The following is a 13,568-nucleotide window of genomic DNA, read 5'->3' as shown; positions in this document are numbered from 1 at the left end:
TTGTAAACTCCATTTTGTGTTACTCTGGGTGGCCTGCTTCACAATTATTTGGTTCTTCTGTGCGTCTGGCTGACAACTTTCAGGTGGCAAGATTGTTTTGTCCTGGCTGTGAAGGATTTTGAGAATTGAGTTAGCCGTTGCCAAAGGACTGCTCTTGTGGTGCTCATGAACTAATCACTGTCAAACGTCTTTTCTTTCTGTCGCACTTGGAATTCGTCCAAGCCCACTCAGGCATTCTGCGATAGATTAACAGTTACAGTTGTATGGGGGGCTCTAACTGGTGGGCACTGAAAATTTGCTGCAGAAAAACTCATGCAAAGTGCCCCCGTTGGAATTATAAACTGGTTCTGTCATCAGAATTCTGCTCCCTTATTGCTGCTGAACACTATTCCAGGATCTACATGCACATCTACATACTCCACAAGCCACCGTATGTTATATGGCAGAGTATACTACGTTCCACTGCTAGTCATTCTCTTTCCTGTTGTACTTGCAAACAGAGCAAGAGAAAAATGACTAAAAGCCTCTGTATGAGCCCTGACTTCTTGCATCTTATCTTTGTGATCCTTACATGTTGGTGGCAGTAGAATCATTCTGCAGTTGGCCTCAGCTGCCAGTTCTTGAAATTTTCACAACAGTGCCTCACAAAAAGAGCATTGTCTTCCCACCAGGGATACCCATTTTAGTTCATGAAGCATCTCAGTAATACTTTCATGCTGATAGAACCTGCTGGCAACAAATCTAGCAGCATGCCTCTGAACTGCTTTGATGTATTCCATTAGTCCAACCTCGTGGGGAAACCAAACAATTGAACAGTACTCAAGAATGGGTCTCATTAGCATTCTATATGCCATCTCCTTTATAGCTGAGCTACACTTTCCCAAAACTGTCCCAATAAAAACTTCATTGAGCACTTACCTTCCCTACTACCAACTTGGTTATTCCATTTCATATCGTTTTGCAAAGTTATGTCTCGATATTTGACTGATGACAGTGTTCAGCAGCATCCTACTAACACTGTATTCAAATGTCACAGAATAGTTTTTCCTAAACATCAGCATTAACTTACATTTTCTTACATTTAAAGCTAGCTGCTATTCATTACAACTACTATAAATTCTGAATCATCTTGTGTATTTGTACAGTCACTCAATGAAGACACCTTCCCACACACCAAAGCATTATCACCAAACAGTCATAAATTGAGGAATATTGAGTCGAGTCAATTCGAGGAAGCTGTTACAGTGCCTGCCTGTCATGATCTAGTGCAAGTGAGCCTCAGATGTGAGGCAACAGCCAAACCAGTTAATTTGTTGTCTTTACAGTAGGAGATAGAAGTTGACTAAATATCTGAAGTTGCTTACATAATCAACTGGATGTATGGTGAAAGTTAATTCCTCAAATTTCTCCCATGAAGCCATCAGTAAATGGGTTGGAATGTGCATAGCAAGCAGAATTTTGGCTATAGGCATGTGTGATGCTTCTCACAGGCGCCAGTCTGCCATTCAGAAGTGAGGAAGCAGCTGTGGTGAATGAAAAGGACCTCTTCTTCTTCTTCACTTAACCCCTGGGAAGGCGATGGCTGAGTGCACAGGCTATGTTTGTGAACTAACTGCTCAGCCGAGTTTGGGGCACGGAATTCTGCAGGAAATGCTTCACTGATTTGGTCTCTCAGGATAGTGTTGGCACAGATCAAAAGTGCTTCTCCCCTAGGCACATGATTAGCATGGACTACCAACAGCCTATTATTTATTGCTGCATACAGGTTCTCAGGTTCTACACCTAAATATTTAATTGACTGAATATTTTCTCACTTAGCACTTGACACTGGTTTTTGAGTTTATTACAGTAAGAACGTGATAATCCAGCAGGCTTCAGGAATTTTCTCATATTTTTAGCTCAGTATGGTTGACAGTACAATTGCAATCATTTGACATTGCACTTCGTCAGTAACAATTATTGTCCGCCTCACTTAGCAGTTATATACTTGGCAAGATAAGCCAGTTGCATTGTTAGCTTTGTGCTGGTATCAACAATTCTTTGCTCACTAGACCTAAATTTATAGTACACGCATTCGCATCAGTGTTGTGCAGCTTTATTTAATACACTCCTGGAAATGGAAAAAAGAACACATTGACACCGGTGTGTCAGACCCACCATACTTGCTCCAGACACTGTGAGAGGGCTGTACAAGCAATCATCACACGCACGGCACAGCGGACACACCAGGAACCGCGGTGTTGGCCGTCGAATGGAGCTAGCTGCGCATTATTTGTGCACCGCCGCCGTCAGTGTCAGCCAGTTTGCCGTGGCATACGGAGCTCCATCGCAGTCTTTAACACTGGTAGCATGCCGCGACAGCGTGGACATGAACCGTATGTGCAGCTGACGGACTTTGAGCGAGGGCGTATAGTGGGCATGCGGGAGGCCGGGTGGACGTACCGCCGAATTGCTCAACACGTGGGGCGTGAGGTCTCCACAGTACATCGATGTTGTCGCCAGTGGTCGGCGGAAGGTGCACGTGCCCGTCGACCTGGGACCGGACCGCAGCGACGCACGGATGCACGCCAAGACCGTAGGATCCTACGCAGTGCCGTAGGGGACCGCACCGCCACTTCCCAGCAAATTAGGGACACTGTTGCTCCTGGGGTATCGGCGAGGACCATTCGCAACTGTCTCCATGAAGCTGGGTTACGGTCCCGCACACCGTTAGGCCGTCTTCCGCTCACGCCCCAACATCGTGCAGCCCGCCTCCAGTGGTGTCGCGACAGGCGTGAATGGAGGGACGAATGGAGACATGTCGTCTTCAGCGATGAGAGTCGCTTCTGCCTTGGTGCCAATGATGGTCGTATGCGTGTTTGGCACCGTGCAGGTGAGCGCCACAATCAGGACTGCATACGACCGAGGCACACAGGGCCAACACCCGGCATCATGGTGTGGGGAGCGATCTCCTACACTGGCCGTACACCTCTGGTGATCGTCGAGGGGACACTGAATAGTGCACAGTACATCCAAACCATCCTCGAACCCATTGTTCTAGCATTCCTAGACCGGCAAGGGAACTTGCTGTTCCAACAGGACAATGCACGTCCTCATGTATCCCGTGCCACCCAACGTGCTCTAGAAGGTGTAAGTCAACTACCCTGGCCAGCAAGATCTCCGGATCTGTCCCCCATTGAGCATGTTTGGGACTGGATGAAGCGTCGTCTCACGCGGTCTGCACGTCCAGCACGAACGCTGGTCCAACTGAGGCGCCAGGTGGAAATGGCATGGCAAGCCATTCCACAGGACTACATCCAGCATCTCTACGATCGTCTCCATGGGAGAATAGCAGCGTGCATTGCTGCGAAAGGTGGATATACACTGTACTAGTGCCGACATTGTGCATGCTCTGTTGCCTGTGTCTATGTGCCTGTGGTTCTGTCAGTGTGATCATGTGATGTATCTGACCCCAGGAATGTGTCAATAAAGTTTCCCCTTCCTGGGAAAATGAATTCACGGTGTTCTTATTTCAATTTCCAGGAGTGTAGTTATTTAATAAAGCCATTGTACTGCATCAGTATTCGGCCACTTCTACAACAGTCAAATAGACTACAGCATAGTAAAAAGTTCTTACATACAGCAAAAATGTTTTCCAAACAGAGAAAAAGTGCACCTAAAATGGCAGAATGCAAACATCTGCACATTGACAATCCACCAGAAACAGGACATCAAAAGAAAATAGGGAAAAAAAGGGAGAATTGAAAAAATATTATGAGTGGATTTAATATCGCATCTTTAACTATATGTGTTGTGACTCACCAATCTTTCAAAGTGCCGCCGCACAGTTACGTGCATCCTCTACGTGCGGCGCTGTCTGCCAGCCATTCAGCAGCAGCACCACCTAAGCGGCCAGCCAGCCAGCGGCCGCTAGACTTGGACTCAGTCATGATTTGACTGTTACAGTGTACACACGTCTTACTCTGTTTACTTGATCTGTGACTTTCATGTATTGCATCTTCCTTGAAATATATTTGTTCAACTTGAAGTTATTACAATATACAATATTAAAAAACAAAAATAATAGCTAGAAAAGTTTGTGTCATAATGTGTCAGTCATACATCTAGATGTTAGACAACTTTAATTAGAAACTGTAGATGAAGTTTTGTACAAGTGGTTCAGAGTTAGGAGGGCAGAGGAAAAGCCAATAAGGGGACTATGTTAGTTGCAGAGAACAAATTTTTTCACAAGGAATTACATCTGCCCACAGATGGCTTCATAATTTCAAAATTTGTCATATTTGTGTACATTAAAACTATAGGCTTTGTTCCATTTTTTTTTTAAACTAGGTTTTCAAAAAGACCTTCATAATCCAGTCTTGACAGATCCCAGAGAATGCCGTATAATCAAGGTCCTACTGTACTTTCTACTTCTTCCATTAAATCTAGGACTAAGTGATGACTAACTGAAACCCTCAGCTGCCAACAGGTGTTGTTGATATACCTTGATGTGGACAGCTGGAAATGTGTGCCCCGACTGGGACTCAAACCCGGGATCTCCTGCTTACATGGCAGATGCTCTATCCATCTGAGCCACCGAGGACAGATGAATAGCGCGACTGCAGGGACGTATCCCTTGCATGCTTCCCGTGAGACTCACATTCCCAACTGTCCACAATTCTACATATGTAATGTACCTTATAGACATTTGCCTATCCACTCATTAATCGCGCACGCTTTGGCGATTCCCATAACAGCTTGGGCAACCTGTGCACATTCGCACAGACGAAAGTCAATGGCTGGGTAGCCTTTAACTATATATACGAATACAGTAACTTGTTCTTGACATTTTCAGCTGTCCACATCGAGGTATATCAACAACACCTGTCGGCAGCTGAGGTTGTCAGTTAGTCATCATTTATTCCAGGGAAAAGCTGCACGGTCATCAACAGTAACTGTTCTTTCGAGAACAAGTTATTATCTTCATATATATAGTTAAAGGCTACCCAGCCATTGACCTTCGTCTGTGCGAATGCGCACAGGTAGCCCAAACTCTTGGGGGAATCGCCAAAGCGTGCATGAGTAATGAGTGGGTGGGCAAATGTCTGTAAGGTACAATACATATGAAGAATTGTGGACAGTTGGGAATGTGAGTCTCACGGGAAGCGTGCAAGGGATAAGGCCCTGCAGTTGCGCTATTCATCTGTGTTCTCGGTGGCTCAGATGGATAGAGCGTCTGCCATGTAAGCAGGAGATCCCGGGTTTGAGTCCCGGTTGGGGCACACATTTTCAGCTGTCCACATCAAGGTATATCAACAACACCTTTCGGCAGCTGAGGGTTTCAGCTAGTCATCATTTATTCCAGGGAAAAGCTGCGTGGTCATCAACAGTATTCTGTTCTTTCGAGAACAGTTGCTGTCTTCATATAAATCTAGGACTGACTGTAAGTTTTCTTCTGTTTCTTCAATTCTAGTTTACACAGTTGTAGGCTGCAGAGTTCATTCCATCACTATCTCTTGAAATGTGCCTATCTGTCCATGAAAGATTTCAAGAGCACTCTTTTCATCTGCCCCATCAGCTACTTCATTCACTTACTTATCAAAAACTTTTGAGCTTACTATTTAACTCGATTACAGCGTCTGCATTTTCTAGTAACATTCTATCCAACAGCTGGCCATGGGCTTTTAGTTTTTCATCCAAAAAATTAGTTAGTGAACTAATTTGACTTTGTATTCCTACTTTCTGTGAATCAAGTATCTTATTAGTACGGTCGATTTGAGAATCTAATTTCTGAGACATCTTTTCAATGGAGCTAGCCATCTGAGACATCACCATCTGGAAGGTATCATGGCTGTCACTAGTGACCGACTGCAAAGCACAACTGGCCTGTGTGGGAGACACAATAAGTGGCGTGTTTGACGTCATGATGGCAGCGGCGTTGACGACTTCAGCAGAGGTGGATGGATTAGTGACAGAGGCAGCAGCACTAGTTGTGAGGACATCGTCAATTGCAGCTACAGGTGCTGAAGGAGGTGGTGGCACTGTTATGCAACACTGTGCCCCCCCCCCCCTCCTGTTACGGGTAGTTAACCATCACCATGCAATTCTTGCAGTGCCAGTCTATTCCCTCCCCCCCCTCCCCCCTCCTTCCCACTGGCCTTAACTCTTCTCTCATAATTCTACCTTAATCTTTACACGATGATAAATCTCCCCCCCCCCCTCGCCCCCAAAAAATTTCTGTAGTGATAGTGTCCTCTTTGCACTATCACCAGAAGAATTTGTTTAATCTTACAGGAAAGAGTATAATGCCATCACTGTGGTTATGTGCTTCAGATCTTAGGAAGGGCCGGAATCCTAAGGAAATGCTACAGCAGGAGGTGCGGGTGGGGCGGGGGTGTCATGAACTTTGCCTCAATAAAAGATACAGAAAATATAACACAGAGAGGGATTCTGAAAGCAGAACAGAGCAAGGTACTCTTAACTGAGGGTAGCCTGCACTGTCACGAACACATTCACAAATGGACATATAGAAAGAGCCTGGAACTAGAACTACACATGATTAACTGAGACACATCAGAGAGAGAATATTGAACTAGTGATCTAATCCAAGCGGCATTACCGAACTCTGTCCAAAGTACTGCAAAGTTAAATTTTACTGCAGCATGGCTGAGCAAGCTTGTAACAAAAATGTAGTTGGGGGCTAGACGGCAGTTGGTACTCCTTCCAAGATGATGTTGCAGAATGGGCTGGAGCAGTGGCAGTCAGGAGTTTTGTTAGCTGGCCAGCACTTCATACTAGTGTGACTATAGCTGAGAAAAGTAGTTATGGTGCAAACTTACTGGGTGGTCAAGTGACTAGCTCCCACCTGCTGGGCCATAAAAGTGGCCACTTCCTTTTTGCACCATGTGTTTCCTAATCTGGCATAGAATTAGCCATTGGAACAGAGAGCTTTTCTGTATTCGTGTGCATATCACAACCAAAACATTCTGTATAAACCTGAATCTCTTTAAAGGCCGCTGGCATACTGAAGAGCTTATTAGTTCCTCTCACAATGAAGGCAGCCAAAATCTGTTTATGTATATCATTTCCTTTGTATGTGGGGAATTATTACTATGTTTCTTTCCTTTCTGTATCTATTTCGATCCTTTAATTTGTGGCTGAATTTTTAGGAACATTGAAATAAAATTGAGACATTATTTACGGATACAGCTGTGGTTTGTTTCTCATTGAAAGGTCCCAAATCTCTCACCTAATTTAATATTTACTGATGACTTCTTCACTCATCGTTTGTTTCAGGCCTTGTGCGGCCACCCAAGCACACGACACGACGTGTGGCATTCTTGGGGAGGGTTCGTAACAACATGCGTTATAACTTCAATGGTTATTACATTGAAAACTGTTACATGGTTCAAATGGCTCTAAGCACTATGGGACTTAACATCTGAGGTCATCAGTCTCCTAGACTTAGAACTACTTAAACCTAACTAACCTAAGGATATAACACACACAACCATGTCTGAGGCAGGATTTGAACCTTCGACCGTAGCAGCAGCACGGTTCTGGTCTGAATTGCCTAGAACTGCTCAACCACATCAGCCACCCGTCACATGTTAAAATGATTTAACATTATAGTAAATTAATGCAATGGTAAACAAAAAATATGTTAAATATTAAACACTGGGCAAGATGTGACAAAGAACTGTTACCAGAATTCAACTTACATCCCAATACTCTGGAAATGATCAATAATAACAAAAGTTGTAACTTCAGGAAGATACCAAGAGTATAGCAGACTATACTGTGTTAAAATGTGGTCATGATCAGCCTCAATGTTATTAGTCTATGAAATGTGATTTATGAGGACCAAATTCAGCTTACAAAAATTCATGCCATGTGCAAGCCTAACATCAGAGCTCCAGTGTAACAAGCAGGTTGAAGTTGTTTACAATATTTTAATATCTGCAGATGCAGGTAAAACACTTACAGATGTCTTGAGGATGGAATTTTTCTTATCTATTCAAATCTCCCCGTAATGGTGTGTTCTAACTTCCAGTATTTGAAAGAAGCATATTTTTAAAAGCGATTGTAGGCTTTCTCGGTGTACTCCATTGATGAACTCTTCTCGGGTGATCAGCCGAGTGGTGGCATCGCATTGTCACAACGTTTTGATGAGTTTCATACCCATCATCCTCAAGCAAGGATGATAGGTACGAAACTCATCAAAATGTTGCAACAAGACGATTCCACCGCTCGGCTAATCACCCGAGAAGAGTCCATGAAAGCGTTTTTGTTATACGGCGTTACTTTAACTATGATAAATCCTGCTCTCATGTAGTAACACAAAACAGAAAAGTTAAAGTAAATGCAGTAGTTTTTGCTAATGCACGATTTGTGTCTCATTGAGTTAAGTGCTTCAGTGAATCTTTCATTTATCCACATCATGTTTTAAGTCCCATAGTATGAGTATCTCTAATATATCTTTACTTTAGCTAAGGGTGTCATGCAATCCAAATATAATGAAGTATTCTGTCCAGTTGCTTGCTTTTAGAAAGTTGGTAGCTGGCTGTATGCTGCCTGAGCCAAGAGGGTCTCATTACAGAGACTGTACACACATTTCGCTCACCCAAGCATTTCTTTAATGATTTTTCTGGATGTAGAATGATGGCACTTTCTCAAAAGTAATGTCTTCCTGTTTTATTACAATAAATGTATTCTTACATGCGCTGTTACAGTTTGTTACCTTCACCTTACATGTTGTCTTATCTGTAGGGCTAACCTCTTGTGTTCCTTTGGTAATAGGCTGTTGGTACTATCCACCAATTCAACCTAATATTGCAGAATGTAATTCAGTCATCAGTTTGCAAATAGATTTCTATTTCCATTTATCGGTTCCAATAATTTAATTTGTCACTTTCAGAGGCCTTCTGAAGATTACAAGTTAATTTGTCAAAATTGGTAAAGTGAAATAAAAATATACACCTATCAAAAAAGTTAAGCATACAATTGGTTCTCATATCTTGAAATGTGATAGACATTGTATACTGTATTTTTTGATAAGACAGAATACTACACAAAGGAAAGTACACAATATGTTCTCCTTGAACCAATTATGAAATGAAAAGTAACATTATTTGAAAAAACAAAAAAGTTGCAATGTCCCACAATATCAAAAAACATAAAATTGCGTGTTCAATAATGCGTAGGTCATCCATGAGCCCTCAGGCACTCTTGAAAGTGATGAGGCACGTCAGTACCATCTCGTTGCAGAACTCTTGAGACATATTGTCCCACCCCTCAATGGCAGCATTCCTGTGAGCTTCAATCATTAGTGGAAGATGTCGAAAACTAGAAATCGCTCTTTTGAGCAAGCCCGATGCATGCCTATGCAATTCATAGCCAGTGAGCATACTGGCCAATCCATTCTTCAGATCCCACATCCTCTGTCAGATGCTCGCGCACACACACACACACACACACACACACACACACACACACAGACACTCTCTCTCTCTCTCTCTCTCTCTCTCTCTCTCTCTCTCTCTCTCTCTCTCTCTGCGAGCAAGATGCGGTCGGGCGCTACCATCCTGTAGAGTGAACCCTTCCCCTACAGTCTCTGCAAAACCACTGACTGTGGATTGGAGAATGTTGTTTTCCTACACTGCAGTAGTCATATTGCCTTCAATTGGAATGAGTGACGTGCAGCGGCCATATATGATACCTGCCCAGAATACGATTGAGCCACTGGATTGTTGTTAATGTTCCACAGTCATCGAGGGATGACTGCATTCTCCTGTTTGGCTCCATATGTGAACAAATTTGTCATCAGGGTGCAAGTCTATTCGCACTTAATCTGTGAATAGCATTTTGGTGCATTGGCCTCATGTCCAACATTCAATTGCTCTAGCCCATCTTACCTGAACACCCCTGTGATGTGGATGAAGTGGTGGAGCCTCGAGAAGTCTTCAGCTGTACAACCCCCATCATGAAGTCTGTTGCGAACAGTTTGAGAACTTACGACAACCCCTGTGGCTTCTCAAAGCTTGTGCCACAGAGTAGTCTCTGTCTTTGTAGGCTATCTCCACGCAGATATCATTACCCACTGGTCCTGAGCTGCTGTAGTTTTGTGTGGGTGGTCTTCAACATGTCAACTCACTACAGAATGCGTTTCCTGGAACTTTTTCCACATTCTGGAGACAGAACTTTTATTAATGTGAACAATAGTTGGAACATCAACTTGTCTCATGTTTTGTCCCATCAATGTGATGATTTTGATACGGTCTGCCATTGACAGCCTGTTCTGAGGCATTGTGCTGCATTACCAGACACACAGCAACTGTGCATTCAGAAGAACTCAGCTCTGGTGTACTGTATTATTTACAAGCCATGATTGCATGGCCCCTGATGAGTCAGAGGGGCAATGATGAAAGGGTTCGCATTATGTACACAGTCACTTAAACATAAAAGGAATGTCCATGGAGCCTATTCGTGGGTAATTTGGAAATATGATTAACTTTTTTTGATGAGTGTATGTGCAATTGTTCGCTACGAAGAAAATAATAATCAACCTAATACGTTGAAAGTGCTTGTATGAGAATTAGCAACAGTCATTTTGTCCCCACAAATAGTATAGTAAATGAATGGCAGCCTACTCTGAACAATAGCCTTCTGCAAAAGCCTAATACAACTGGAGTGGGGCAGTTGGGCCAAAGTTGCCCACTATTGAGTGTTATCCTTAACAGCCCTTCACAGTTTTGACATGTTACTCAGTACGATTCCTTTACAGAAGTTTGTGTAATCCTCACAATCCCTGTCTTTAAACCACAATCATGTTCCCCATGAAATGTCCTAGTAATATAATAAACAGTATTCACAGAATTGTTTCCAGAAATTTTGTTTGAGCTCTCTTTAATAGAGAAGTGGTTGTGCTGGTCAGTCCCCATTTTGGGAACCCCTGGTGTGTCAAATATCTACACCACCATCACGTACTATCTTCCCCGAGGTGCTCACCATTTAGTTTTGCTATGGAGACATGAAAAAACAATGATATTACATAACTCCCTACCTCCCCCCCCCCCCCCCCAAAAAAGCACCTAAATTTAACAGCCCAGCAGCCCTCAGTAAGCTAATTTTTAGAAAATGATGTTAAACAATACACAATCTACTGAAATATGTATATCATGGGAACAGAGGAAGTTTTGCAATACTACTTTTATGTAATTTTTTTTCCCAAATAACTTCATCACAGTCAGTGCAACTATTTGTTCTCCAAAACCATTCAGTAATCCATTCTTTCTACATTTCTTCTGCCAGTTGGGAAGATTAATTGCCCCGTGCTTACAAAAACTCGTTTAGTCACACCTTCACCAATGTAAACAAAGAAAAATCAAAGAGGGCAGCTAGAGAGAGTGCACTAGAATGTTGAAGCCAACTGCAGCTAAGTAGAACAAATTTTTGACTAATCTGCTGAGGTGTTGTCACAAAGAAGGAACCAATCGTCAGGTTTCAATTGAAGTGTGTGTGAAATTTCAGGCAGCAAAAGTTCCCAATACAATTTCTTTTTTATTTCTATTATGAGAACTAAACGCTGTGTAAGTTTCAACATCACCTTTGCAGTAAAGAAAACCATCACCATTCTCTTTTTGAAGGACTAGGATTTAAGACAGTGATAGGTGCACCTTCATTTTCAAATCATTACATCTTTGTTTGAAAATTGGTTAGAATGTCATAGTAACAATGTCATCTTTCATCACTTGTGGGAAAGCTGGTCACAAAGTAAGGTGTTCCTCTTTCAAAATATTCAAGTATTTCATTGCAACATGGTAAATAATGTGTCCTTATTGGAAATTAATCATGCGAAGTGGTGTGCATGGCAAACTAAATGAATATGGTAAAATGGTGAGGGTCTTCAGGAAACATTTCTACACAGAAATTAACCAGTGCCTACCTCCTAGAAACCTGTACAAGAGGTCTGCAAGCCAATCTTCTGCCTTCCATTGTATCACATTTTTATGTTCAACAATAAACAGATATGCTAAAATTGCTAGACATAGATAAAGTTTTCAACTAAAGAGTAAGCTAGGAAAATGTGGAAAGTTTTTAGCCAGGTAGTGATAGAACTTTTTGCCAAAAAACACACTATTTTCTCAATGTAGTCCCATTTCACATCAGTGCATTTCATCCAACATTTTTCAGTAAGTAGATGCAATACTTGCAAAGAGATTCTACAAGTCAGCAAATTACAAATCTACTGATGGCATTCATAACCTCTTCATTTGATTAAAAAAGTTTTCCAGTTATAAATTTCTTTAGAAATGTGTAATAGGAGGGAAGTCAATGGGTGGATATTCTAATTTGTAGTTCAAACTCTTTTTTAACTTCCCCATTCCCAAGGTATCCTTGTGGGTGGAAGACCTGTAACATGTTCAGCTTTTATTTTTGTACCGTTTGCAAGCTACTCAATAAAAAGAATCCTTTTTGTATCCCAAAAATACTCGCCATAACTTGCTTTGTCTTTTTTCGTGCTGCAAATGCAAAACCCTTTGTCCAGCAGCTTCAAGAAGCTATTCTGAGACTAAGTACCTGTTATCTCAAGCAAAGGGCTGCTCCATACAAATAAAACACCTCCCTGATCATTACAGAGCCACTTCCACAATTAACAGTCACATAGAGCACTTCTTTCCAGATTGGAAATAAATTTTTAGTCACAATCCACGACACACACCTACATTCAAAGATAGTCATAAATATATCTTTAAGATATTATATGGTGATGGATTTGAAAAATCCACTACTTCACTTACAAGAGGGGCTTTAATGTATTTATGGCCCACTTCCGCCACTTCATCAGAGATTACGCATACAGGATGAGACAGGCACTGCAGTCTCACTGAACATTAGTCTAGACCCAAACAGTTGCTCTCTTCTGTAACTGATTCCATGTGATCTATAGGTGCCCAAAGTTACTTTAGCTGTAACATGCAATGTGAGATTGCAATGGTTTTGCCTAGCAAGAAACATAATTACCTGTCTGGTGATGTTACAGTGGTGATGCCTAGCAACTCAGATAATCAACTTCCTTACATTAAATTCCCAACTCACTATGAAGTTGTTGAAGATTAAACTCATGGTTCTGTTGGAGCTATCAGTTACTTGACAAAAAGCCTAGGAAATTTTGCATTCAGCAAAAATCTACACTCCAGACAAAATATTTAACAGACAGTGATTAATTTGAAGTGGAAACAAATGAGTTTTTCGCAGTTAGAAAAATAAATTTTATTAGTACACAATTACTTATAGCAGGCCTGTTCAGGAGATGGCTATGCTACCAACTGAACACATGCTTGCTCACTGCCTGGGAAGTGAGCGCTTGAGATAAAATGAGGTGTGAGACGTTACTGCTGTGTAGTGCAGGGGAAGTGTGCTGTCTTCAGAGGACTGGCCACATGTTAGGTTTGTCATATCCTTGAAAAGCGGAGATACTTACTGCACAGTGCCCCTAACCCAGACACAGTGGAGAGAAGCTCATTTTAAATTCATTAAGACAGCATTACGGCTGGTTTAGGAAGTTCAAAGTGAAGGTCAGGTACATC

The sequence above is a fragment of the Schistocerca gregaria genome, chromosome X (assembly GCF_023897955.1).
Source record: "Schistocerca gregaria isolate iqSchGreg1 chromosome X, iqSchGreg1.2, whole genome shotgun sequence".
In the NCBI taxonomy this organism is placed as follows: domain Eukaryota; kingdom Metazoa; phylum Arthropoda; class Insecta; order Orthoptera; family Acrididae; genus Schistocerca; species Schistocerca gregaria.
The sequence above is the reverse complement of the archived record's forward strand: the minus strand, read 5'-3'. Positions refer to the sequence as shown.